The sequence below is a fragment of the Dermacentor silvarum genome, chromosome 10 (assembly GCF_013339745.2).
Source record: "Dermacentor silvarum isolate Dsil-2018 chromosome 10, BIME_Dsil_1.4, whole genome shotgun sequence".
Lineage (NCBI taxonomy): Eukaryota > Metazoa > Arthropoda > Arachnida > Ixodida > Ixodidae > Dermacentor > Dermacentor silvarum.
In genome coordinates, this window is record NC_051163.1 from 29,885,657 (window position 1) to 29,908,519 (window position 22,863).

A 22,863-nucleotide genomic window follows, 5' to 3' on the forward strand; every position below is an offset into this window, starting at 1 on the left:
AATACTAATTGTGGACTCGAAATGCTGGAACCGGCGTCATCGACGTTCTCGTGACATCATTACACGGAGTAAAATTGGCTGCCCTCGGGTAGCAACAAGGCTATAGGTATGATGAATGAAATATGCTTTTATTTATTTCTCAGAGGAATAAATAAAATTATCATAAATGAATAAACAAGAATGCCGCCTGCATTCCTTCTGGTTGCGCTCACCTGTATAGCACCCACAGCGATTACAGCAATGGAACAAGCCGGTGCGTCATGACGTCATGACGCATGCGCCTCCTGGGTTCCGAAACTGAAATTGATTGGTAGAAACCATTGTCTCCGAGACCGCAAAGGATGTGGTGAGATCTCGAAAGCCATGGCAGTTATTTAGTGCTCTCTGACGCTTGCCAGTGTTTTTGTCTATGATACAGAGGGCCTGAACATTCGTGTGACGGAAACAGAAAAAAAAAACACACAAACTAAAAATGTAATGTTAGTGGGGCTACTCATTAAACCGCAGTTTCTTCCACTGCTGTTCCCTAAAGCGCACTTGATGCCTATATAGATAACAAAAATCAGACAGTCTTGCCATGGAAACATTTGGCTGGCGAAGAACATGCAAACGGGCTATTACTGGTTTCGGGATGACAGGCGAACCCACGAAACATGAACACATATCCAATGCGCAAGAACGCATAACTCGAGACCGTTAATGGTAGAACTTGCATTGTTTTGGGACATTTATCTTGTAGCCCGATAGTAATCGACACCTATCTTGCGTGAATTTATTTTCTGTCACGCTGTGCTGCCAGTATACTTTCAAGTCACCAAACGCCTGTTTGTATCACTGTGACTGCGTTACTGCCAAGGAATTAGCGCGCAGAGTGTTAAATAGAGAAAGTGCAAGCACGTTGACGATCAGTATTGCTCGATGGCAAGATAAGTACCGAATACTGTAAAATGTTTATAAAGCAGGGTATTTAGTCGTCACCTGGCATATTAGTTGCCTTGGCAAAAAAAACACCCGGACTTTGCGCGAAGAGCCAACGTTGACGTAGCCACTCAAAGTGAAGGGTCGTATACAGGGTGTTGCCACGAGAAACGGTGGAAGAGAGAAAAAAAAAAGGTGCAAATCAGAACATAAAATTATGTAATCCACCTGCCACCGCGCTTCTTTGTCCTCTTCACAACAACCGCTTCTAGCCAGCTGCGTTAGAGCTTTAAAAAGCCGCAGGGCATCAGTAACGCGCATCTCTTCCGCGTTCTTCTCTAAACCAGCTCGCCGCTGCCAGCAACCCCGGCGGGCTCAGCCAGTGACATCGTCGCGACCGTTGGCACGGATGGGGCCACGTTATGTTTGCTTCTGATGTTGACCTGTCACTCTTTCTAACTCCGTCCGCTCACCACACGTGCCAAGGAATAAGCAATTAATGGTGCCACGTCCTAGTGGAAACTCAAACTACACAAAAACTTGGCCTCGGTTACCGCACAGTGCGCTGGCCCGGCCACCTGACGAAGCCAAAACCAAGTCGGCTGCACGCACTGGGGCCCGCCCCTGCACCGTAAGAATAGTTATTGTGGGAGACGCGGCATGAGAGTCTCCCAGGGGAAAGTCAAGGTCAATGTAAGCCGCCTGGAGAAAGAATCAAGCGGCACGCTATGCGGCCAGGACCTCTGGTAAGGGCATATGTAGTTTTTGACAAACGAGGAAAGTATTCACTTCGCTGTTGAAGAGGCAGAAGGGAGGGAGAAACGAAGGAAGAAATAGTAGAATGTATAGAGGTCCGTTCAAAGGAAATTAGCCCTGTGCAAATATATCTGTCCCAATGACAACAACGACAGCAGTGACGCAACGACGACACAAAGGCGGTGACAGTGATGACAGTGGCGGCGACACTGTGTTGATGACGCAATGACGTGGATGACGACAGCACGAGAATGGTGATGACGGTGTCGACGCGTCAAAAAGATGATCACGTCGTGCTAGAATTAGGAGAACGATACAGAGGTGTTTGGTTTGTCGCTCGTTCGCAAGTAACGCATACGAGGGGGAAAAAAGATTTTTGAATAAATGTCACAGAGGTGGAATCCAAGCCAGATCTCTAGCAGCATCAGGGAGCAAGCAGAAGAAAAAAATCGGGGTAGCTTGCACTAGTGGCGCAAGGCTAAAGACACAGCGGAGCTGATCGGTTCCTAGCTTGTCCTGGCTACACGAATTGATGCTAAGTTATACGAAGTAATGCCAAGTGAGGCTAAGTTATACGAAGTGTATAAGCATTTCCTCGTGGCCCGTGGCATCGGGGAACGCCTCGCGAAGCACTAGCAGTCCGAGCACACGTAGGGGAAGTGGGGCGAAAGGCTATGCACAGTGTACGGGCGGCGCGTAGCAGACGACACGCCGGGATGACGTCACGGCGCATGCACAGTAGCGTGCAGCTGGTGGGAGCTCGGCCGATCCGCCGCCAGAGGCGCCTGCTGCAGTCACGGATACCGCGAGCGTTCGTCGCTAATGGGCGTAGAACGCACGTATACGGTCCTTATACGGAGGTACCAGACTAAACATGAGCAGCCAAACGAGCCCAAATAGAGGAAGTGCTTCGAATCCCGTGACGTCACACTACCGCTACGGCTCTCAACTTTCTACGCTTCGCCTTCGTTTTCTCCACTCTAGTAATCAACTGTCTTCTGCAAAATTAATAAGAAATTGAGTTACGAAAGGTAATTTACCAGTGGGAACTGATTAAGTGTTTATCTATGTTCAAGATTCCTCCTTGCGACCGGCGGCTAATCGAATTAACGCCAAGTGGAGCCACTACGTTCGTGCTGAACATATCACCGATGACCTTGCTTCTTCTGTCGAAAGAAAAAAAAAAGGAGAAAATGATGAAGAAAAGAACAAGAAACAGAACAAGAAGCATAAAACACGAGCACACTGTAGCCGTTTCCGCAGTTTATCTCTTTCCTCCTTCCGCGTTGCCCTCGGGCGTCTGTCAACCTCGGTTCACTCTCTCTTCTCCGCGGGGAGTGTATAGTACACCGTTTACGAGACTCGGCGTGTGTGTACTTTTACTCCGTTCGTTCTCTCGGGTTCCCCTGTGGCCCTTTCTTCTTTCTCGGCCACTTTGTTTCCGCCGAAGCCCAGCTCGTCGCCGAAAAAACCGGGCTTCTCGAACGAGCGCGTCCATATAGCCTGGAAACGGGAGCATCAACAGCAGCGCTAGCCAGCGGGAGCAGCGTGTTTGTTGACAGACCGAAAAGGCTGCTCCTGCCCGGTCCGCCGGCCGGTCGGCCGTCATGCGTACAGCCCGGGCTCTTTCCGTCCAAGGTCGTGTTGATCTCTGCGTAAGAAAAGCACACGAGTTGCTGTGGGGGAAAAAAAAAGAACTTTTCTTTGTTTTCTTATCTGTCTTTCTCTTTCGCTTTTCCTTTGTCACGCATATCTGCGCGTATTGTGTGTGTGTGCTTTTTTTTTTCGTTTCCGTTATAATTCCGGTCGGTCAGAAACGAGAAAATGAATATATCTTTTGCCTTTGTTTAAATCGCCCTAAAGGCCCGTATTGGCGTATTACATACGCGGGAGCAATATACAGGATACGGCATATAAAGCGTTAAAGGACAGGGAGAAAGAATAACACACTACAGTACGAAGCTGCAATACAGCAATCGCCGACTGACGGTGTAATATTCGTTAAATATTTATTCAATCATTAACATTGCAGCGCATCTCGTATGAGGTATTTATGATGATCAGTGTTCGATAAAGCAGTTTTTTTTTCTTCTTGGTGTTATTGATTTCGAAATGCCACATTTTAAATTCGAGTCTGCGACCTTCAATGCCGTCAGTCTATTTGCGTTAGCACAACTGGCGCAGCAATTTCTGTACCGTCACGCGAAACATACCTTGACATGCGTCGCGCATTTTCGAGAGAAATTGCACAAATATTTCTGCGGGTGGCGACAGACGCATTTTTAGTGTTTTTATGTCGAAGCTCGACCGATAAGCGCGGATTCGAGTCTCCCGGGCACAAAATTTCCCGTTGCTGTTTCTTTCTTTCTTTCTTTCTTTCTTTCTTTCTTTCTTTCTTTCTTTCTTTCTTTCTTTCTTTCTTTCTTTCTTTCTTTCTTTCTTTCTTTCTTTCGGCTACGGCGCATAGCGCATCGGCTGCGTTTCACAGTTTCAGCATTCGTTGCTTCGACAGGGACGTTAGCTGCGCTATAAGCAGCAATATGTGTTCTGCTCACACACACCCCGGTTATAACTTTTCGTCGTTAATATTCTGTTACAGCAAAAAAAGAAGAAAGAAAAAGATAAGAAAACGGGTAGCCATATATATACACATACGCCTTATCGCTTCCTCTCTCTCGATTGCCCTTTGCTTGCAAACAGGCAGCAAGTGCGTGCAGAACCCAACGAAGCCAGCAGAGCGGAAACTGTCGCAAACGTGCAGTGTCTGGACGTTTTCCGGGATAGTGTGTACATTGCGCACGCGACTTACCGCGAAGCATTTAGCAGGTATCATCGATTGGTCGATTTTAAAGAGACACCAAGGAGAAATAACATACTAGTTTATACTGATAAAGTATTACTTAAAAACGAATTTTTTCTTAATTATTTCGCGGTAACAGGCGAAAATGAAGTAAAAATTCCATGTTTTGAATTTCGCGCCGAAATCTCAGCCCGTGATGTCAGTGTGACGTCACGGATTTCACACTATTTTTTCGTATTCGGACAGTTGTGGTTTAGTACAGACAGACAGACAATGTGGGTTAGTACATGTTCGCGAAAATTGCGACGGTTCAGTCCTCGGTTCTTTCAGAATGCAATGTAGCCCATCTTGATCAATAGAGATTTAACTAGGCGCGCGCAGATGCCGCCAGAAACCGTGACGTCATCGCGAGCTGGTGCGAGAACTTCAAGGCGGCGTCGCTATCAGTCTCGCATTTTTTGCGCTTTTCTAGCTCACTAACCATTTCCTCACGATAAGTGTGGCATTTCGTTGTGGTAGCAAGGCGGTCTACTCACACACCTTAATGTATTTTTTTTTCTTTTATGTCTCTCTTTAACATCCCAAAGCAACATTGAAACTCTGAAGGGAGATACGCGTGGCAGTTGTATACGTAGAACAGACCATGGGGTAGTTCAGTATACAACGCTTCGTGTGATGTCTGTCTGTGGTCGCTAGGAGACCCCTGAACACGTTCTGTGCGACTTCCCTCGATACAGTGTCGAAATAAGCGTAACTCGCGTTGATAAAAGACCATTGTCAGAACGAACCGTTTTAGAAATACCGTCTTCACACGCCATCGCCGGAGGTTGTGACGAAGGTGCTTCCACAGTTCTTGGGGAAAATTAACAGACCTGCACAAACATCTTTAGCTCAATTGGTGTTCATTGTACTATACGTGAACACATTCGGTGATTGTGTGGATGTACTCTGTTTCCTTCTATTTTTCTCCCTTCCCTCTTCCCTAGTGTAAGAGTAGCAATCTGGATTTTCTTTGTTCCAATTAACCTCTCCGAAATTCTCCCCTCTATCTTTATACTCTCTTCACTATGAGTGCCGAAGTGCCTTTTTTTTTGTGTGTGTGTGTGTGTAAACCTTGATGAAGGCCGGTCTACCGGTCGAAATTGTTGAAATGAAACACTCCGTGTGCTTACCTTGTAACACAGCTCAAGTTCTTTACGTGTGAAAGGTAGCCTGAAATATATATATATATACGACAGGCATTGCCAAATCCTGACTGGGAGCTTATCACTGTCGTTGAAAAGAAAAGTTTACAATCATTGCATTCTACCGGTGCTAACATATGGGGCAGAAACGTGGACGTTAACAAACAAGCTCGAGAACAAGTTAAGGACCGCACAAAGAGCGATGGAAGGGAAATTGTTGGGCGAAACGTTAAGAGACAGGAAGAGAGCGGTATGTATCAGTGAACAAACGGGGATAGCCGATATTCTAGTTGACATTAAGAGAAAGAAATGGAGCTGGGCAGGCCATCTGTTCCGTAGGATGGCTAACCGGTGGACCATTAGAGTTACAGAATGGGTACCGAGAGAAGAGAAGCGCAGTCGAGGACGGCAGAAAACTAGGTGGAGTGATGAAGTTAGGAAATTCGCAGGCGCAAGTTGGCATCAGCTAGTGTAAGACAGGGGTAATTGGACATACCTATCATATATATATATATATATATATATATATATATGATAGGTCAATGAATAAGTCAGTCAGTCAATCAATCAATCGCTTTATTTAAACAATTCAAGAAATGCGTGCGAACTGTTATACCAATAGTCTGTGCGGCATTACCTGGTCCAATTTCCGTCAACAACGTTCACATATTTGCTCAACGACTAAGAACGTTTTTTAAACGAACAAGCATTGGTTGAGTTAAGAAGGGTTATAACATTTCATCAGACAAGACACCATAATAAAGGCGTCTTGACTAATTCTGACCACCTGAGATTATTTGACGTTGCACTCAAAGCACAACACCACACGAGCCTTTTTCTTTCTTTCTTTCTTTCTTTCTTTCTTTCTTTCTTTCTTTCTTTCTTTCTTTCTTTTTTTTTTTTTTTTTTTTGCATTGTACCTCCATTGGAATGCGGCCGCCACGGTGGCCATGAATCGAACCCTCGGCCTCGTGCTCAGTAGCAGAACGCCGTATAGGCACTGAGTCACCGCGGTGGGTTTCATACTGCAAACAACAACAACGTAGTCACGCGGCTATATTTTAAAACGCTGGACCCAGAGGACCCGTTCCTACATGCAGCAGCCGTCTCGTGATGGCAAAGCGCCACGAAACGCACTGCTCCCTGTATATATACACACACATACATATACGATTACGACGGATCTTATGGCTACGCTATGCGGACGTGCCTCCTCGTCTCCGGCAGCGCAGCAGCGTCGCCTGTCCGCAGCGCGTGTGTGTGACGGCGCGGTGTGTTTTTGTAAACACACCCGGTTGTGTGCGCGGGCCGGACGCGCTCGTGTGGAAAGAGGCACGTACCGGAGCGATCCGAACCCGCGGCGCCGACCGACGCTAGCTAGCGTTTCGCGCACGCATTCGGCGCCGGACACCCGATGACGGCGTCGTCTCGACAGCCGACGCCGTCCGTCATTCCGATCGTGCCTCGGGAAGCGCGGTGTCGCCGTCCCGTGCCTCCATTCAGCAGGAGCGTAAATGTAGTCACGTGACGCCACTCCCCCCTACCCGCTACTTCCGATCCCTCGGGCTACGTGACGTCATAGGAGGGCAGCCTCGCGTTCCACGCAACGCGCTGCGTCGTGCCTCGTATGTCACGTGATCTGACCCATTCTGTTCGTATACCTCGGGATGCGGGGCCGTGCCTCACATAACGCTTTCATTCATTCATTTATCCATTCATTGTTCACTGAGACGACGACGCTGGGGGTCACGTGATCTCGCTTCCGGCCCTGCCCCCCCCCCCCCCCCCCCTTTTCCAGCCGTTCAACGTATGTGACGTCTTACGACAGCAGTCCCGTGATACGCGCAACACCCCGCGTATCATCTCGGCGTTCGCCCGCCGCGATGGATGGGTGGGTAGGGCGTGTTGCTGCGGAAACCGAGGTCGACGGTTCGATGCCCAGCCGAACTTAGGAATGCATAAACACTGGTGTGCCTAGTGTCGGCTTCATGGAAAAAAATGTCAAGAGGAACCCGCAGCTCTTCACTCCGGTGTCCTTATAGGACAGACCTTAGGATATTATTAACTTATATCGATCAAATCGCAGGTCAAGTGATGGGACCTCTGTCCTCTGTGCCTCGTTAAACAGCTTGACACCAACAGTAAGCTTCCGTTCATTACAGCTATACGTTATGGCTCGCGTGATCTCCCCCACGACCCGTCACACTACATGACGTCACATGATAGCACCTACCATCAGCGCGGTTCACGTGATAAGACCCCGAATTGCACACCCTCGTCGAGTGACCGTGCGTGATGCCATAGAGAGAAAGAGGGGTCCCGTGATCTGTGCAACGCGATACCATTGTCTCACACCCACACTTCCACCCACGCGTCCATCTACCCTGGCGTGTCGCGTGGCGTTTCACGGATCGTCCGTATGCTCACGTATTCATAGCACGCACAGGCGGGTCGCGTCGTTCATTGTCCGGGTCGGGAAAGCTGCACGCAAATCTAACCCGCAATTGGTACTATCTGTGTCCCTGTAGTGCTAGTGTCGCTACACTAGTGTCAATATTCCCTGCTGCTGCTCCAATACGCCTTGCAGATCAGAACAGAGCTCAGCTCGAGCAGCAAGTAGGACCTTCCAACTTGATTCCTGAACCCGACTGTTTCACGTCCGTGGCTAATAGCAAGCAGAGAAAACGAAGACGAAGGAAACCGTAGATACAACCGCTGACTTTCACCTGCAAACTTATGGAAGGAATGATCTAACAACTTCAACTGCGCATGCCCCTGCAAGGCAACGAAAGACCATGACAAGGAATCTCGATTATATCAGTTATTACTTGAAAAAGAAAATAAGAGAAAAAAGTAAAGGAGCTACGAAGGAGTCAAAAGGAGCGTGCTGCTCGGCTATCACCGATTTGCGTAATCGTCTTCGTTTTCAGTGCGCTGTTTATATTAGCGATTAACCAGTAGCAACTCGCCCTGCTTGCTATCCGCTTCAGTGTTTCACGTCGTGCGAATGTGTAAAGGAACATCAGACTTGCGGCCAACATCCACAGTATGTACCTCGTGTTTATGCTGAAATCAGAAAAAAAAAGCCCGAAATGCAGTATAGACTCGTGTAAGGGCCACACTTTTTTTTTCGCAGTTTTGACGAGGTGCGGCCCTTACACGGGACCAAACCTTTTGTTCACAATGGTGCCGGCGCAGCCGGCGACTTGTGCACACCCCAGATATTGTGTACACCCCGGCTCTCACTATGTAAGTAGCGGCACGCAGAAGTATGCAGCGCACGAAAATTCGCCGATGCGCGTGCGCGGCATAGCGACACCGTACGCGATTGCTTCGTCGTTGGAATTTTCGTTCCAAATTTTGGGCTGGCAAGTTGGGGGTGCGGCCCTAAACGGTACATCGTTTTTTGGCCTCTAACGTCGTTGCATCGGCCCGCACCATATGCGTAGCAATATATGGCGAACAACGAGCGAGCCGGAGCGAGTGCCATAACGTCGCTATCGTAGAGTTTCATACGATTACCAGAGGGAACTGGTGGCTCTAGTGTCTGGAGGAGCTGCAGGCATGCCAGTTTAGCCAGAATGGGAATGATGGGTATAGTACAGGGATTTGCCTAAGCTTCGTACTTATGACTCTTTAATGGCTTCGTAGCTTTGCAAAGTGATCGTTTTTAGAAAAGTAGTGCGTTATGAAAAATGAAATAAAAGATTACTGAAATCGTCAGACGGCCCGATTCGAACGAACACAGGGCTTCTAGCACAGAAGCCCGATACTGAAACAATTCCGCCACGAACGCATGGACAAGCGGAACACTGCAATTAGCAGCGGTTTATGCGTGCTTGCAGATTCTTATTACCTTCTGCGTTAAAAAAAGTATAAATTACTTTAAAATTGAGGCCAATTTAGGCCCAGATAAATCGCAATAAACGAAGCCACAAGAATGTCCGAAGCCGTAAGCACGAAGATCAGACAAATCCATGTACTAACCATCATTCTCATGGTGGCTGAACCATCGCAGCGCCCGAGTTCCCTCTAGTAACGATATCAAACTCCATGGTCGTGATGTCCTGCTGCCACGTGACCACCTTCTGTGTCATGACGTCACTATAGCCGCGCCTCCTGGGTAAGGAACAGAATCTGCTTCGCAGGAAAGTTTTTACCGCAAATCATTTAGGGCGCCCTGAGTATTGGTGATATTTTCTGGGTGTTTCAAGGTCCAGTACCTTCACTTAATGCCAAAAATGATAAGTCGGATATGTCGCGTCAGTAGTAGTAGTAATATACATTTATTCAGCCAAAAATTGCAGGCCGAGCATATCAACTGCCTGGGCGGCAAGTCTACGATGTTCTTCCCCTTCAGCGCCAAGCCAGTCGTGTCGTGTCAGTACTCCTTTAACGCTGCGCGTTTGCTACCTTTCTGCTACGAACGCTACGGCGAGCTGATACGCCTATGGCGTTCGTGAGTGGAAAGTACCGGGAAGGCAAAATAAACATAATGTACGCACGATTGACGACGATTATCGATAGTGGGTCTTGGCTCGGCTCTTCAAACTTCCCTCTAATCAAAGATCAACTCCCAGCGGTGTATCTGGAAGTGTCGTTGGCTAGCCGATCCCAGGAACGCTACAGACTCCCTGTTGAACACCGCATAAACGCTGAAGTCGATCCAAAGAACGCTACAGCAACGCTGAATAAACGCTGCAAACGATCTCATGAACGCCACAGAAATGCTGCAGACGTTCTCATGGACGCCGTAGAAACGCTACAAACGATCTAAGGAACGCTACAGAAACGCTGAAAGAACGCTGCAAACGATCTTATGAACGCCTTAGAAATGCTCCCAACTTGAGTACGGACGCTCTCATGGACGCCGCAGGAACGCTCCAAATGGTCTAAAGAACGCTACAGAAACGCTTAAATAACGCTGCGAAAGATCTTAAGAACGCGGCAGAAATGCTACAGATTCTCTCATGGACGCCGCAGAAGCGCTCCAAACGATCTAAAGAACGCTACAGAAACGCTGAAAGAACGCTGCAGACGATCTTATGAATGCCTCATAAATGCTACGGACGCTCTCATGGATGCCGCAGGAACGCTCCAAATGATCTAAAGAACGCTACAGAAACGCTGAAGAAACGCTGCATACGATGAACGCCACAGAAATGCTACAGGCGCTCTCATGGACGCCGCAGGAACGCTCCAAACGATTTAAAGAACGCTGAAGGGACGCTGCAAAAGATATTATGAACGCCGCAGAAATGCTACAGATGCTCTCATGGACGCCGCAGAAACGCTCCAAACGATCTAAAGAACGCTACAGAAATGTTGAAAAAAAAACGCTGCATACGATGAACGCCACAGAAATGCTACAGACGCTCTCGTGAACGCCGCAGAAACGTTCCAAACGATCTAAGGAACGCTACAGAAACGCTGAAAAAACTCCGGCAGACGATCTTATGAACGCCGCAGAAACACTGCAGACGATCTCGCATATGTAATAATAGTGTAACAATACATCCCTTCCGAGCAATATCTTCTTTAGATATCATAGATATTATGTTCAGAGACACTTAAGTGGGCGCGTTTAATTGGATGACTGTACTTGCAGTTTGCGCGATGTTGCGTGGATTTGGATAGACTGCCGGTGCTGACAGGGCTTGGAACTGAGCGAGTCGTCGGCACACTCGGCCGCAATCTGGGTGCTTCGCCAAGTGGCGTTAAAAGGTGGCGGAGGCCCGCACTTCTTGTCTGGCGACTCGGCCGCGCATGGTGTGGAAACGCCGTCGCGGACCTCTCTACGTGGGCAGTTTCATTTTGGCACTTCTTTCTTTCTTTCTTCCCGTTTCGCGACGCAAGTTGCCGGTTTTCGCAAGTTTCTCTGGCGCCTCTTGTTGCGGGAAGAAGGTGAAAGTGGGAGGGGGGGGGTGTTACCGTCGTGTCGCCTGAAGTCGTGTACGTTGTCGTCTCTGGCTGACGACACATCGTCTGCCCATTTGTCACAGTCCCGGGACTGCTTTAATGAGGGACGGCCGGAGTGGGAATGCTGTGAGGCAAAAAAAGGAGGGGGGTCACCGGCCATTTAGGGCGGTGGCACCGGAACTTCGTTCGAGGCTTCTCGTTTTCACGTGTGACGGAGAGTTTTAGCGAACCGCTGTGAGGCGTTGTGCCGTTGCCACGGCAGCCGTATATGCCAGCAGAAACCGAGCGTTCGCTTTGTTGTGCGCTGCGAAGCGCGGGTGCGTTTCGCGCACCTTGCGCATAGGTGGTGTTGGCAATACGGTATAACAGCTCGCTAAGGCGCCCTACTGGTATTATACGTTCGCAAACGTTTTGCGCCATCTCGTTACCACTCTCAGCGCAAATGCTGACGCTTCAAAAAGGGGTGGCGGGCTACTTCGCCGCGCAAGCTCAATGAGCAGCCTAAAGATGCCGCAACATTAGCACAGCAGTGGTGAGCTAATTGGCAAGTCGATGTCGTAAATTAACCTTACAAGAACTGAAATTTGGGCGAGTTTCTAAAACTTCATACTTGACTCAAACGCAAAAAAAAAAAAACAGAAAGAAAATGAGGACGCAAGAAGGAAGACCAGACAGGACGAGCGCTGTCAAGTTCATGTCGTAAAGGTTAGCAAGCGTTATTTGTTGCGTCATCTGACTTCGTAGAGCGTTCCCCGAGCGCTCTGAGTTGGAGTTTAGAAGGCTTACAAAACTTTAGTATTATAGGAAAGTAATTAATTATCCCAAAAGAAGAGCTGCAGTTTCGACAGCCACCAATGTGAAGGGTTCCGACTTAATTGTGTCTACCTATAGTGTTCTTTAAGGGCAGTGTATAAAGGTAAAGGGGCGCTTAGGATTGTGTGAAACTCGATTTTAATCGAAGAGGGTAAATTGGGGGGAAGGGGAGGGGGTTGCTACCCACGTGCCGGTAACTTAGCTGCATATTTACCTTAGCTTAACTTAGCAATGTAACGTACCTCCTCTCTTTTTCAGCGCGATAGAAGGCTGCGCGATAGAAAATCTAGAAAGCGCCAAAAATTTCACGCTTACGCTTTAGTCCTTCTGTCCTTCTTTCGAGTGCTGTTTACTGCGCACTGCTATCATGGATAAGCTTCAAGTAGCTTAGTAAGCTTTCAGTATATCGTTCACCCACTCACTCCCTCGGTGTATAAAATGAGAGTAAGTCAGTGCGTGAATTCATCGTATGTCATCAACGAATCTAATGCGGCCCATAGTCAGCAAATGACTGAACGGTAGCATCTAATGGAAATGCGGGAAAAGAACAACTTCGTTATCAACTTCATCTTCTTTCGCCTATGTGTACCTGCGATTGGCTATTGCTTGGCACGCCAGCGAAGTATCTTCCACTACCACCAGGGGGTACCGGCTGTGCAGCTATACGATACACTGCACGTGACGAAAATGGGAAGTGTGCCAGCAATCAATGGCCTGTGTAATTACGGAGGCATCGCCTTACTTGGACGCTTGCCCGGACGACTGACAAGTCGCCTAAAGCAAACAGCCGCGTTAATGAGCTGTAGACAGGATTGAGGGTATCCTATTCGCACCGCATAGAAGATGCGGGCGGGAGACACTGATCAAACAAGAAAGGTTTCAGGTCAGCGCGGAAGATGGACTGAGATGTACAGCTTGTGTCGAGAGCGTCGCATAATGTTTCTCATCCTTAGAATGTTGTATAAGGAGCTATACGCTTCTATAGAACGGAGCCTTGCGGGGTATAAAAAGAAGATGGATTAGGAGAATCATTGCATCGTTAATGTGACGCAGTAATTAGCAGTAATTACGCTGACACACACAGTTCGAAGAGACGGAACAGGTCCCAAGTAAACCGAGTCACCGGGATGAAATGTGTCACATACAGCCTTCGGGGGTGACGGTGGGCCATCAACGTACATGGGTGGCATTAACGCAGCAAATGGCGCTTTATGAGGAAATCACGAGTCACGACACCCCGGGCCTGTGGGTATACGTTGGATATCGATGCATACATGTATTTTATCCATGAACATGTTAAGATCTGAGTGGTATGCGTTCGGTGAGGAATGCGCTGATTTATGACGCTGTCATTCCGAACGTGTCCGTATAATTACGGCGTGACTGTATGTATTTACTCGTAGTTCCATAACGTGCTCCGTAGCATTGGACGTGCTGTATCCAAAACTAGCGCCGAATTCCTAGGCTGTAATCGATTAGATAGGCTCCTCCCGATAACGTAAGCATAACCCACAAAACCACGTTGCACGATTACAAATCCTGAAAGTTGAGCAGATGATAGCTTGCTGCATGATAAAGATTTGCAGGGACATGCGTTCAACGCTTTGACATTTCGTGATATAACTGTTCTCGCTTAGCGTTTGTGCCTTTTTCTTCGGCTCTATTTTTACACCCCTAAAAGCAAGCCTCGCTTAACACTCTGGCCTCAGAGTTCGTCGCAGGTCGCTTTTGCAATCACAAGGTTCAAACTTTCAGAACCATGTCTTTTGTTCCGTTTATAAGTTACCTCAATGCAACGGTATATCTACTCCTCCTCCTATCGTAGTTTGCGGAATACCGGAATGATAGATAGATAGATAAACAGGTGCAGAAGCAATGGAGACGCAGTCTTGAGGATGGTGACGTAAATTGGAGCACATAGATCTGCCGTGCAAATACGTCGGCAACAACAATTGCCCGCGTGGACTTGTTTGTCCTTTTCATCCCCCCCCCTCCCCCCCAGCGATAACAATGACGCAACACAAAAATGTTTCTGGGCAACTGAGGTTGAAGAAGGCGGATCGAGATGGCGCCATCACCGCTGCCGTCGACGTCTGCGGTATTCCGTAAACTGCAATGCGTTTTACGGGCAACCTGAACCCCCCCTCTATAGTGTGAGAAAGGGCCAAAGTTCGGTGCCACATTCACTCGTGCGGCAGTCATTAACACCAGTCGCAAAGGGCGCCTACAGCGCGTGCCAGGCGGTCGGGAGCCGTGAACCATTAGTTCCCGTGCAGAAAGTGCGTGAGCCGTGGGGGCGCGTCGTCTGGAAATAACCGCAGACGACACTCTCGACTCCTGTTCCGCCATTGCTCATCCTGAGCGGTCCACTTGTATGTCTCTGTTTTGCTCGCCCTTTCGTGTCCCGTCACTTGTGCTTCTCCGTGCTCTTATTGTCGTTATTTTATTTCTGCGAAGCTTGGCTCGAATCAAGAAGGCACGGGGTGGGTGATTTCGTCTGACACATGTGCGCGAAACCCGCATATGCAACGAGCGCAGACGACGCCGACGACCCTGCAAAGCGCATCGTCTGCTCGAGCAAAGGTCACTGCCTCCATTTTGTAGTATGCTTAAGAATACGACCGACAGAAGCAGACGATTTCTACGCACCGTAACACACCCTGTCCCTCTAAGAACGTGTGCAGCACTACGGAAGCTGGAAATGGCGTCACCTAAAAGGAAGACTAATCTCAAAACAACTGTTCGTGTTCTTTCGTCAACAGCAATAGCCAACATTAGAATGTCAACAGCCAATACTCGATCGATTGACTTCAGTCAATCGAGCGCCGTTTCTATATGTGAAGCGAGAACCTCCGAATCCATCTTTACGGTTAGCTCATGTCACTCACGTTTTACGGCACACTGTACGTCTCTATCGCGACAGTCAACTCAGTGCACACAACTATACCATGAATGAATGACAGACGATTCACACGACCAGCGAATGCTCTTAGTGACAATTAGCCACCGATGTCAGCGATTACGGTCCCAAGCATTCGCGCAATTTGCGAGCGACAGAGTGCACATGTTATGTATGCAAATCCGACGCTTTTAAACGCTGCCTTCATTTTCAAGGTCACTGCATGCTTTCCCAGCCACATGCCGACGAAAGCAGCAGATGACATGCAGACGTAACCACCGAGGAGTGCTAACCACGACGTGTCTTACTAGAACCAAGAGTACTGCACATCTGTTCAGCTCCGCGCGGAACGTTATGGGAAAGTTTTCAGTGGCTGCAGTGGTAATTACCCGCTACGTGGCTGTTGGGAGTGGTTGACCTTATCCTGTGGGATATACGCGCAGGCGCGTTTTGTTTGTGGGAGCTTGGGGAGCGCCGAAACAAGAGTCCTTGAAACTTTTGCTGTTGCGTCTTTCGTTTTTTTGACGTTATTTGAATGCGTTAGCGAGATGTACTGGAAGAACAACCGCCACCGTGTATTTCCGCTCACGCTCACTTGAGGGAAACCTTGCGCTGCGATCGCTCGTGAGAAAAGTGTGAGCTTCAGAATGTGACGTCACGATGATGCGGTGGCGCTGTCGACACGCTCCATACAGACCAAGAAAAGAAAAAGAAGCCCGACAAATTCTGCAGGTGTGGATTATCTCAAAAAGACAAATAGACGTCAGCATGTTTTTCAAAGTTACGTTGCATAGGTTGTCGTTCAAAGTGACGAACAGCTAAGAACAGAAGTATACACAATTGTCGTCTGCAATATTTATGCCGCAACCGCGTCTGTTTGTTTGTTTACTAGCCTGAAGCTTCTCTATATGCGTGCATTGACGTTTGACTTTTCAATAACGCTAGAAATTTATCCCGGTGCCTCATCGAGAGGTTAGTTATCTTTGTTTTCTTTTTGGTGCTGCCTTTTTTTTTTTTTTTTACATGGCTTGCTTTCTGTCTTTCCATCACTTGCAGTTTCGCACTTGTAGTTTTATACGTCCGCTGAATAATTTCGTAACTAGGCTGAACATGACGGGAACATTAAATAACAATTAACACAGATGAAATGCATCGAGAAAACATGCATTGTTAAAGACAGTTCAAGCATCAATTATTAAGCTAGTGACAGCGCGGAGACGCTAGAAAGGCACATATCTTTTTAATTATTTTTCTTTTTCTGCCTTAATTCTGTTTTCTGTGACGGCATAGTTGTTGAATATTTTTTCGCAAATGAGTTTCGTATACGGCGGATTAACACGTGACGCGGAAGTTTTACGAACACCGCCGTGGTAGCTCAGTGGCTATATATATATAGCGTTCTGCTGCTGAGAACGAGGTCGCGGGGTCGATTCCCAATGCTCGCATGCTTAGATTTAGGCGCGCGTTGAAGAACCACAGGTGGCCGAAATTATTTTGGAGCCGTCGACCACGGCGTTTCTCATACCCCCAGAGAGTTGCATTGATACGTCAGACGCCATGAATCCGTCTTACGAACTGATATTTTCATCGTGAACACTTACTGAGGGCGGGAGAATTGCTAATTATGATTATACATAGAGGTATGATGAAACAATAAGTAAAAACGCGGATCAATTATTTCACGCAGTTGATCACACCGCCTGACGGGCTCAGAATTTGGGTAGCTGTCTAAGCAATCTAATTTTGAACTTCAGCTTCAGGAAGCGATGCTTCTTCTATTCTTTTTTTTCGATTACCTTAGCGTATCTATCCTTCTTCTTGAATATATTATTTCTCTCTCTCTCTCTCTCTCTGCTTGACATTTCAAACACATACCGTGTGGTTCACTTAACTATATTAGAACCAAACACGCGTAGAGTAGCACCCTTTACACAAGTGAGACCGATCGCATATTGTTCGTAGTCGTCTTGAGTATTCTCACTGTTTTTTGAAGTGCGATTGGCTACGTCTAGTTATAGAAATTTTGAAATATTCGTGTTAACGTCGGCATCGAGAAGTTGTAGAACGTGCTCAGAAACACCCAATTCGAAGTCGTTTTCAAGTTGTTATCGCCGAAACGATTCCTTTTCCCGAGCTCCGAAGGAAGCCCGTGAAATAACCCAAAAAATGACGTCACTGCACGGTTGGATTGCAGCGTTCTCAGTCGTGTTTCTAATGCCCGTTGAAAGCCGAAATGTGTGTTTCCATCCCCCAGTGTGTTTGCATCCCCGGTCAATTTAGAACCGCGGCCGATTTGGATCTTCGCAACTAAAGTGCTGAGGTGCCGATCGGTTTCTCTATCTCCCTCTCGTTCTCTTTTTCTTTCTTTCTTTTTTTTTTCTTTGATGGTTATATATGCAGATTTCGTTCATCCTAAACACGATGGAGAGCGCTTAAATGAACGCCCGCCAAAGAGACGTGACGTCATTGTTTCTTTTTTTCAAATATGTCCATTTACTTTGCCAGTACACTTAGCAAGAAGCTAATATAGTTTTAATGCGAAAGCATTACATGGCTCATGAGGCGGAAATCCGGCGTTGGCGCGACCACGGTCAGGTGAGACCAAGTGCGCCAATCGAGGCGCTTGGTGACGTCAATTCAGGCAAAGTTAATTAGGACAAAGTTAATGAAGGCGAAGGTAATGAAGGCAGCGTTGATTTAGATAGAGTTCATTGCGGCAATGAAACCCGCGACCATTGGTTAGAGTCAAACCCACGACCTTTGGTGTTAATTAAGGTGCAGTTGATTAAGATGGAGTCAATTAAGGCACTCCAACCCACGACCTACTGTGGGAGTCGAACCCATGACCTTGCGTTGTGCGCACCTTGTGACGAACACCGTTGGTTGTCGCAATTACACAATGCATCGAAACGTTTCGGTCACGTAGTCACTCAACGACTGAAAGAGCATAGGCATCGCGCGGTGGTCGCAATGTTTTCGTGTTCATCCACGTGGGGATAACTAAGTGCTCCTCGAATTTTTTTTTTCTTCCTGTTTTACAACAAAGTAACTCGGTAATCTGTGGACACAACGCATAACATATTGAGCCACGTCACGACAATCCGTGACAAATCCAACGTGGCCGTGATCGGGGCAGCGCGCTCGCGCAGCTGACATTTTGCCATCCCTTTCGTTCGATTTGCATCATGCCTTTCGCGCTGTGCCGCTTCGCACCTCGTTCTCTCGCGTGCACTCTCAGGCGCCTGCATAATCTTCGTGCAGCTTCCGCGCAGCTGCATTGCCGGCGTGCTGATGCATCGTCAATAGCACATTATATATACAGGGTGTTTCTACGAACACTTTCAAAAATTCTTAAAGGTTGCCTGTAGCATATAGCACAATTCTAGTTCATGAGCTGGTCTACTCGAAGAGGCGGACATTACTTGCACAAGAAAGTTATATGCATAATCGAATAATTAACAGAAATTCACTAATTATGTTTTCAACTAATTACCTGATGGCCCATATTGCAATTTACAAATTGTAGCCGTGACTTCGCAAGGCGGATCCACTTGGAACGAATTCTCAGGATGACACCAGTTTCGAGATATTAATTCCCGAACTTTGCGGAGAAATGCATTGACGTTCCAGCTAAGTTCTTAACGAAACGTGGCTTTATGCATTGAAGCACAAAATTAACTGGAACGCCAATGCATTTCTCCGCAAAGTTCGGGAATTAATATCTCGAAACTGGTGTCATCCCGAGAATTAATTTTAAGTGTATCCGCCTTGTGAACTCCGCGGCTACAATTTCTAAATTGCAATATGGGCCACCAGGTAATTAGTTAAAAACTTAATTAGTGAATTTTTGTTTATGAGTCGATTATGCATTTCATTTTTTTGTGCAAGTAATGTCCGCCTCTTCGAGTAGACCAGCTCATTAACTAGAATTGGGCTATCTGCCACAGGCAACCTTAAATAAATTTTGAAAGTGTTCGCTGAAACACCCTTTATATACAGGCTGATCAAAGTCAAGTTTACAGGTTTTTTTTATTATTATTATTAGGCGCCGAGACGTACGCGAAAACCACCTCTACAGTAGCGTTATGTGGCGAGGGGGCACACAGTAAGATGATAATTATCGCCATTAGCAGTGCAATTAACAAAAATTGAATAATTGACTTTTGACTGGCTGCAGTATGCAGGCACGGTGGTATTGAAAAGTTAGAGGCCAGTCGTGTTTCTACAGAGTTCGCCTTGGCAGAATTCTTCTAGCGTATCCGTGCTTCGAGATATCGAACTGCGAAGTTTAATTGCTGTTCGCGTGATTACGAATGCAAGACAGTGACGACCGACGCAAAGCTCCTCGCTTATCTCGGTATAACAGAAGCTACCACCGTCACAGGCTGCGCGCTTCTGTGTTTCGATAGCGGTTCCGACTTCTGCGCTTTGCGATTACGCCAACCGAGAGTGGAAGAGGTGCGGTTATCGACTTTGCCTATTTCTCCTCCCAGTTGTCAAACGAAACGCCGTACGCAAAAGGCGTTTGTCTAAAAAATAAAATGCCTATTTTTGCCAGTACGAAAAGCCATGTGTACAATTGTCGTACAGTTAAAATGTCACTACGCACCTGTACTTGCAGGGAACACTTAAGAAATGCTTGCTCTGTCGTCTTGCGGAACTGCCGCATCACTTTTCACTGTAGTATATATGATTCAGGGTGTCTCCACAGAACTTCGTGCCAAAAAAAAAAAAAAATTAATATGCGAGTGCACACGTAGCTGGACAGAAGTAAGGCGATGTTGTTTGCCGTCGCTTGGAGCAAGTCAGACTAGTTTTATATTTCGCGTAATTACACAATCAGAGCCACATTAATAATCTGAAAATTGTAGCCCATCATGAAAAATTCCCGATCCATTTTTCTGTTGCTCTATACGTACTTAACAGAGGTTTTTTTTTTTTTTTCGAGTGTTAAAACACAGAACAAAGAGAAAGCCCGCAAAACATTAAACAGATGCCGCGCGACTACAGTCGCGCGGCATTTCTCGCTTGCTTTTTGGGCCTATGTTCCTATGTTTCGTATACGTCGACGGCGTAACATCGAAACATTACTTCTATAACATGGCCTCTGAGATCGTGCTGTCTGATCTCGGAGGCTACATTTCTCTTTTTTTTTTTTTTTTTTTTTTTGGGGGGGGGGGGGGTCTGGTATACGCCGGCGGCGTGACATCAAAACTAAACTTCTGTAGCATGGCCTCCGAGAGTGTGCGGATCTCGAAGGCTATGGATGTCATCCAACTGACGAGGGCATGACAACGACTGCTCTTCCTTCTCCGCTCGTTGATTCCACGGAGGCCAGATACTCCTCCCCGACCGTTCGCTTAAAAAATCATGCCGATCCCACGCCACTGTCGGAGTCGCGGTCTAAGCGAAGCCGTGGCGAGCCGGCCAAACGCAACTGCGCGTCTCGACAACAAACGCGCAGCGAACTTAGATGACGAATGCGCCCCGAAACCGAAACTCGGTCGCGAAAGAGCACTGCCCTCGGCGAAGCAAGTCCGACTGCAAAGGCGAGCGAGAGAGCCGAAGGAAGATATTCGCTCTGGTAGTAAAGCACGATGTAATATACATGCCAGAATAAGAATAGCTGCACGCTCCGCAAACGATGTTTCGAAGGAAAGGTCAGGGTTTCAAATGCTTTTTATGGCAATGAGATCCGATATTAATGATTGATTGAAGCGTACCAGCGCTTAAAAAAAAATTTTTTTTGCCATCTCGCGTCGTTGCCATCTGTTCGTATGACACTAGAGTGTGCAAAAGGCAGCGACGCATGCGTCTAACATTTTGAGGTCTTGAAAAGCGAAACAAAAAAGATACATAATACACCGAGTGTTGTATTTTTTATCCAGTAATATACTTTAATATCTTTGTGGTAAATAGCATAATTCTACTGGGATATGGTAGATTACTCTAGAGGGAACCTAAATTAATCAGAAATCACAGTAAATGTCGATGTAGTTCCTAAAATATTACGAATTAGTTATATTAACTACTCACCTTAGTGTACATGTTGCACTTCATATTTTAAGCCGGTTAGTTCGCAAGGCACGTTAAATAATTTTGAACCTAGCATCGGTAGTCGTAAGCGCCCGCTCGCCTTGCGATAAAATCCACCGTTAATTTGTTTCACTTATTTTTTTCGAAGCGCAGTAAAGAGAAAAATAATTGTTGATTGAGTGTCAGTGTAAAGTTGGTGCGCATCATGCTTGACTCCATTGAGTTTAGCGAGTGCATCTTTGTCTTAAGTTTAGTATACAAACTCATAACTTGTACATTTACTGTAACATGGAATATTGGTAGAAATGCTGTTCTATGTTCATACTTTATTATGTCATGCTCTTGTATGTACTAGTGACCTGTCGACAAGGCTTGACAGCTGTCGGCAGGCACCAAAAAAAAAAAAACTAACCCATTAGTATGGATAGGTGGTGGCCAAATCCACACCCGAGCGACGGCTCTCTCTGGATGGCAAAACAGGTCTCAAAGGTCATGCTTTTGTTGACTTCATGCGCCGGAAGCGATTTCGGAGCCGAAATACGTCATAGACGCCATGTTTGAGACCGGTAGCGACGCCGCTTTGAAGTTCACGCTCCTGCTCGCCACGGCGTCATAGATTTTGCCGGTCTCCGCTCGGGAGTACGTAACTCTTTACCGGTAAAGATGAGGTACGCAATGCTCTAAAATTGCCAAAGACCGAGCTTAGCCAATCTGCATAATTTACTGACCTACAATGACCCAAATGGGAAACAAAATTTATGTCATCAGTGACGTCACACTGAGGTTCCTCGGCGCAGAAAAATTGGCGCGAAATTAAAAGAAGAACACGGAACTTCGACCCTCATTTTCTCTCCTAATTATCAACTTGTCCCCGAGGTACTGATAACAAAAATTATGCACATCCCACGCACTGTGTGAATCGATGTAAGCCAAGCTTTCTGTGCTTTAATGCGGTGCTTTAATGCGGCTTTGCGTCTGCACGCCCTGCACGTCAGTTGTCAGCATGGCCAAACTTGCTCGGTGTTTATTTTTCAGAAATATCAGAAAGCTGCCCTACCATGCCTTGAATTATTATTAAAGTTATTATTATTCTCCTTATTATGACATTTTTACAGTGTGTCCGCAGCTGTCGCCATGCCTAGCACTAGGGCTTCTTTTATTGAAGGGACCCCAAAAGAAGCCTGCTCTGTGACAGCGCCTTCCTTTTTTCCCCGCGATTCGAATTCCACGTATGCGAGCTGCCAGGTGCGAAGAGTGGTCATTCACCCGCTTCGTCACAGCACTGGCTTTAAGCGTTCCCCTGTCTCCTCTTTCTACCATTCTAAATCTCCCCTCGTGGCTGTTGTGCGTGAGTGCAAATGTACACGCTGCAGCTTCTGCAGTGCTCTTGCGGGGGGTCACGGTTAATTACAGCCGTCAAGAAGGTATTGTGGCGATGCCCAGGGAGGTTCAGAGGGCATTGTGCACATTCGAAGCGGTGCAAAGCTCGAAACGAGTTTCTCGCTTCGTCTTTCCTCTCTGCCATGTTCCTGTCATGT

The 22,863-nt window shown here is 47.1% G+C and overlaps 1 long non-coding RNA gene across 1 annotated transcript in view; it reads right to left on the bottom strand.

Annotated features, from left to right (window-relative positions):
• Positions 1 to 2,953: 2,953 nt before the first annotated feature.
• LOC125940819 (uncharacterized) overlaps positions 2,954 to 22,863 on the bottom strand; it is a 33,907-nt gene continuing 13,997 nt past the window's right edge. The window contains exon 3 of the long non-coding RNA XR_007464028.1: positions 2,954 to 3,350. This is a non-coding gene — a long non-coding RNA (uncharacterized LOC125940819). The remainder of the gene's footprint in view (positions 3,351 to 22,863) is intronic.